Source organism: Tamandua tetradactyla, chromosome 21 (genome assembly GCF_023851605.1).
Source record: "Tamandua tetradactyla isolate mTamTet1 chromosome 21, mTamTet1.pri, whole genome shotgun sequence".
NCBI classification, from domain to species: domain Eukaryota; kingdom Metazoa; phylum Chordata; class Mammalia; order Pilosa; family Myrmecophagidae; genus Tamandua; species Tamandua tetradactyla.
The window spans coordinates 44,239,862-44,246,168 of NC_135347.1; the positions used below are offsets into that span (position 1 = coordinate 44,239,862).

Sequence of the window (6,307 nt, forward strand, 5' to 3'; positions counted from 1 at the left end):
CGAGAATGAGAGAGAAATAGAATATGACTTGGTATGTAGTTAGCTTTGTTTTATTTTACAATCTTTTTGGCCTTACATCACAGAAAAACATATTAGGTTATTGATTAGCTCCAAGGTAAACATTTCAAGGGGTAGAGCTTCCTGGATCAAAATTAGAGGCAGAGCTCTCCTAGAAAGCTCCTGGGTGGCCAGGCTAAGACAGGTACTTCCAGCTTCCGTCCCAAATGGAGATGGTATCAGAGGTGAAGCCAGCTACAGCTGCATGATAGACTTGGGAAAGTGGGGGCAGATGATCTAATTTCCCTCACCAAGCTCAGTTAGGGGAAGAGGGAGTGGTGAAGGGATGTCACTCCCTACCAGATAACTTTTTTATGGTCATAAACTCTGAAGTAGGATTAAAAATGAGAAAAATCCCCACTGAGATGTCTTTGATTCACTGTTTGCCATTAGCTGAGAGGCTAGGAACAAAGAACCAGGATCTTACCCTCCTGAGCCTGGAGTTGGCACTGTCCCTAGTGTCCATGCCCTAAATCTATTCCCTTTGCCACCTGGTCAAACCCCATGACAACATCTGGGTCCCTGAGAGATGCCTTAAAGAGATGTGGACAGTTTCAGCTGCTCCCCAGATCAGATTGGTGATTTTTAAATAATAAGTCATTTGTCCACATCTGGTTAAAACCATTTTTCCTACTTCTTACAAAATATGCACAATGCTTTCTTATATTTGGACTATTTCAAAGAGAAAAGGCCTGTCTTTTAAAGAAAATACATTTTCTGAGTACCTATAAAGTGCAGCTAATGTAAGACAAATTTATGTGCAATATAAAGGTGGCTTATTCTCTCTATATATACCCTTTCCAGTTTTAAAAGATAATGTCTTCCCCAGAAATAGGAAAGAAAAAAAAAGAGTACTTTACTTTTTCTTGTAATTTTGAAATGTAAGCTCTTACTTTTTCAGGAAATCACAGATTTCAAACATCATATTGTAAGTAAAATTGTCTTTCTTCAAAAAATAACTTATATTCTTCTTCAAATAAGTTAAAGGTGGCAATGTGTCTGCTACAGTATTTGTAGGACTGGAGGATTGGTTGTTTTTGTTAGGTGAATAGATACTAGGTTGTCCATGTATATTTTCACTTTAAAATATGCCTGATGTGGCTAGACACCTAAAGATACTCTTAGCTCCAGGAATGAATATCTTACATCTGCATTGCAAGCAAATGCTCTCAAGCTCTTTGGTTCTGGCATAGCAAAACCTAGGGAATTCCAGATTTCTTGAAAGGTCAGTTTCCCATCCACATCCTGGCCAGGCTCATGAGATAAATCCTGAAGATCTTCAACGCTAGAAATTCCTGGTAGGGAGATGGGTCTTAGCTGGGCAGCTTTCCCAATTTGGTCTCCAGGAGATTGTGAAAATGTTGGCAATGCTGATGGCTTAGATGTGAAACTCCGTATTAATTTATTCATCATCAGCTTTTCTGGAGGCCTGTTACTCTCAGGCTGGTTTGCGAGAGCACTGATCAGCTGTAGTTTTTCTCTCAGCTTAGATACTTGAGAATCTGAACTATCATCTTTCTTTATGCTTTGGGTTTTTACAGTATCTGTCCTGTTGATCACTTTATCCAAAGACTCTCTTTTCATTGTGACAGCTCTGCCACCTGTCATGCTATAGGACAGGTTCACTCTTTTCTCCACCTTGCTCACAGCAACCACAATGCTTTCCATCAGGTTGACTCTCTGGGTAAGGTCACTGACCATTTCAGTCATCCCCTTGAGGTTAAGTTCATTCTTGGATCTGTGGTATCCCTACCAGGGCACTGTTTATTTCCTCTGAAGAATTGTGAAGGTACAGGATATCCTGTTTCAAATCCTCACTGTGGGTTTTTTATTGTCAAGTTCTGATACAACTGACGGCGATGGAGAGATGTGGTTGCTTCCACTGGTCTACTTCAAGAGATGCTGATTCATATCGCTCTGAAGATTTCCATGTTTTCTTGTGTTCATCTTTGGCTTTCAGTATTGTCTCCACAGCAAGATGGACACCACTTAAAGCACTGTCAATGGAAGCTGTACGTTCTACAGTGGCAGGCTGGCTAACTATATGTGAAGCTGATTTAATATTGGCTTTGAGGTGGTTTACCACAGAAGTCCAGAGAGTAATTTGCTTAATCACTTTTGTGATACTTATCCAGATTTTGTTCAAGCCCAGCTCTCCAGATTCAATCTTCTTAAATTATTTTGTTTGCTGAGTAGTTCCTCATTAAGTTTGGGAATTTCTTGGGAGAAGCTTTTCCAATTTGAGTCCATTGCTCTAAAATTTTCCCTGAGAGCATCCAGGTCCTTCTTGAGAACAACATGCACCCACACCAAGTCAACAGAGGCCACGACACACGTCACAAGGATGACAAAAGCACAGAGGGGATGACAAATTTTCAACATGATAAATAGTGTCCCTTGATAAAGTGAGGACAAATTATTGACAATATATACCAAATTCCTCTCCTCCTCTGAGCTGGACTCAGAGTCTGAATCAGGGGGCTCAGTACAAAGCAGGTGATGGACTTTCCTGGGCTTCTTTCTCTGGTTGTCTGCAGCCAGGCCGATCAAAGCATTGAGTTATTTCTGCTTTTTGCATCTTCTCATGTGGGGTGAGTGGAGCACCCACTCCTGAGCCACCGGGTTTGTACCTGACACAAGTTCTCTCATTACCTTGGAATTGGCTTCCAGGGTGGGGAATCCTGGGCCAGAGCCCTGCAGGCAGTCCCACCCAGGAATGGAGATTGGAGTCCAGAGGAAACCAGAACTCACATGGGTGGGAGAAATCACATAGAGGTAGCCAGGGAGTTGTTTCAAATGGATAAGACCCTGGGCATGGAGCATCAGCTAGTTGAGAAGCTGGAAAAGGGGCAACATTCTATCTCCCAAAAGAATAAACATATCTAAATCAAGAATGAAAGATTCTCAGCCCTGAAAAGAAGGTCATATTTCTAAGGGTGTTCCAGGAGGTGGAGAAGGATACACAGATAGATGTTTTGGGATATCCTAGGCCAGTTTCCAAAGGAGAAGGAAAATAAATTTGTTCCTGGATGGGGGAGGGGAGAAATTCTAACCAGTGGAAATGAGTCAGTCCTTCCCTGGCAGAAGTGGTAGCAAGAGGGAGCTCCCAGGCACTGCAACCCTGACACAACCCTGGGTGTTGAGAAAATGCCTAGGCTTGGAAACTCAGGTCTGAGATTATGACAGTTCTCTGGCTCTCACCCTGAGCTTGAAGGAAACCCAAGAAGGGAGATCCAGAATCAGGCTCAGAGAGACTGCCGTCTGGTCCAGGGGGCTCAGCCCAGCTGAAGACCTCGGACCCAGAGTTTGAGGTATTCAGGTGCAGGCGTCTTTTAGCAGCTTACATGCACTATCTCAGCTCCAGCTGCCACTCTGACACCCACTCTAGCTCATCTCCAGTCAAGGCTGTTCCTGATGTGCTCAAGGCAGCAGTGGCTGTAGGCTCCAGACCTGGGCCACTGCTGCAGCCCCAGCTCACTTCCCCCTTGACAGTCAGATGTTCTTGATAGGAAGACTAAACTCTGAAGGAGAGCACCAACCAGTGCAATTTGCAAAGACTGTGAAAAGTATTGATTTTTTTTTTTTGCATTTGTTAGCTCTGGGCACTCAAGGAAGTCTCTGTCATATCACTATCTGGTTGCAAACTTAAGGAACAGACAGCTCAGGGACTAAATCCTAGAATTAACAGGATAAAATATTAAAATGATTTACATTTAATTTACATATATGTTTTTGTGCAGTGTACATAAATGATTACAAGACAAACAAACAAACCAACTAACCCAGAAAATAAAGGCATATCCAAAGGAAAAAGATGAAAATTCAGAAACCATCAATGAAGACCAAATTTTAGACATATCAGACAAAAATGATCCTCACTATGCTCAAGAAGATAAAGGAAAACATGGAGAAAGAGCTAATGGATATCAGGAAAACAATTCCTGAACAATTAAGGCTCTCAATAAAGAAAGGAATTTTAAAAGGAATAAAATAGAAATACTGGAGTTGAAGACCACGATAATTAAAATGAAAAAGTTCCTTAGATGGTTTCAACAGAAGATTAGAGATGGCAGAAGAATCAGTGAACTTGAATAAGACAATTGAAGTGATCTGGCTGAGGAGCAGACAGAGAAAAGAATGAAAAGAAAATGAACAGACACTACAAGACCTGTGGGACACCATCAAACATAACAACATACATAATATGGGAGTCCAAGTAGGAGAAGAAAGAAAGAAAGGGGAAGAAGGAATGTTAACAAATAATTTCAGAAAACTTTCCAAATTTAATAAAAGGTACGTATACACCCATTCAGCAAGCCCAGTGAATCCCAAACAGGATAAACTCAAATTGTGAAATGCCAAGGACAATGAGAGCTCCAAAGGCTGCAAGAGAAAAGCAGGATGTTGTATGCCAGGGAGACAAAGTAAGGTTAAGTGTTGTTTTCTCTTCAGATATCATGGAAGCGAGAAGACAGTAGGATGAAACATTTAAAGAAACCAATTACCAACTGTTCTAGTTTGCTAGCTACCAGAATGCGATATACTAGAAACAGAATGACTTTCAAAAAGGGGAATTTAATGAGCTGCTAGTTTACAGTTCCAAGGCCGAGAAAATGTCCTAATTAAAGCAAGTGTATAGAAATGTCCCATCAAAGGCATCCCGGGAAAGATACCTTGGTGCAAGAAGGTCAGTGAAGTTCAGGGTTTCTCTCTCAAGTGAGAAGTCACATGGTGAACACAGTCAGGGCTTCTCTCTCAGCTGGAAGGGCACGTGGCGAGAACGGCGTCATCTGCTAGCTTTCTCTCCTGGCTTCCTGCTTCCTGAAGCTCCCTGGGAGGCATTTTCCTTCTTCATCCCTGAAGGTCGCTCGCTAGTGGGCTCTCTGCTTCTCGTGGCTATGTCATTCTTCTCTGGCTCTCTCTGAATCTCTCTCATTCTCCAAAATATTCCCTCTTTTCTAGGACTCCAGAAACTTCTCAAGACCCACCCAAATGGATGGAAGCATATCATTACCTAATCCAGTTTAACAACCACTCTTGATTGGGTTGCATCTCCAGGGAGATGACCTCATTACAGATTCAAACATACAGTATTGAATAGGGATTATTCTGCCTTTATGAAATGGGATTTAGATTAAAACATGGCTTTTCTAGGGGACATATATCCTTTCAAACCAGCACACCAACTAATAATCTTATACCAGCAAGATTGTCATTCAAAAATTAGAGAGAAATTAAACATTCCCAGATAAACAAAAGCTGAGGTAGTTCACCAGCATAGATGTCCTACAAACAATGCTACAGGGAATTCTTCAGCCAAAAGGAAAGGACATGAGACAGTGGATCAAAGCAGTATAAAGAAATAAAGACCTCTGGTGAAGATAACCACCTCCATAATTATAAATGCCAGAATTATTCTGTCACATTCTTTGCTATGTAACTACACTTTTTATTTTTTATAGGATCTAAAATGTAAATGCATAGAAAGTAATGATAAATCTGTGGTTTTGGAACACAGCGTACAAAGTTATAATTTGTAACAAGTTGAACAAAAGGTGGGAGACAGAGCTTGTGTATACTGCCGAATTTACGTTGGTATCAAAACAAATGTGGTTGTTATAGATTTAGGATGTTAAATTAAGCCCATAGTAACCACAAAGAAAATATCTGAATAATATATAAAGATGGAAATGAGAAGGGACTCAAGATGGTACAGTTCAAAAAAATAAAATAAAAATAGTAGGCATTAATGGAAGAATTGAGGAACAAAAAGATACAAAAATTACAAAGACCAAATAGCAAAATGACAGAAGTAAATCCTGCTTTATCAGTATTTATTTAAAATGTAAATGGATTAAACTTTCTAGCCAAAAGACAGAGATTGGCAGAGTAGACAAAAAAACTTTATCTAACTATATGCTGTTTACAAGAGACTCACCTTAAATTTACAGACACAAGGAGATTGAAAGTGAAAGAAAGTAAAAAATAAACCATGCAAATAGTACCCAAAGAGAGTTGGGGGTAGCTATTAAGTAACAAAACAAAACAAACAAACAAACAAAAAACCCACAAAAACTGATGCAAAGGACAGAGAGTGTCACTATATACTGATAAAAGTGTCAAGTCAATAAGAAGATATAACAATTATAAATAAAATTCCCCTAATAGCAAAACTTCTCAATATATGAGGCAAATATTGACAGATTTGAAGGGAAGAATAGCTGGTTCTACATTATATGTAAGAAACTTC

General features: G+C 40.1%; 1 pseudogene; it reads right to left on the minus strand.

The window, feature by feature from the left end:
- Nucleotides 1–1,158: 1,158 nt before the first annotated feature.
- LOC143665196 (EF-hand calcium-binding domain-containing protein 14 pseudogene) lies at nt 1,159–2,706 on the minus strand (annotated as a pseudogene).
- Nucleotides 2,707–6,307: the final 3,601 nt, after the last annotated feature.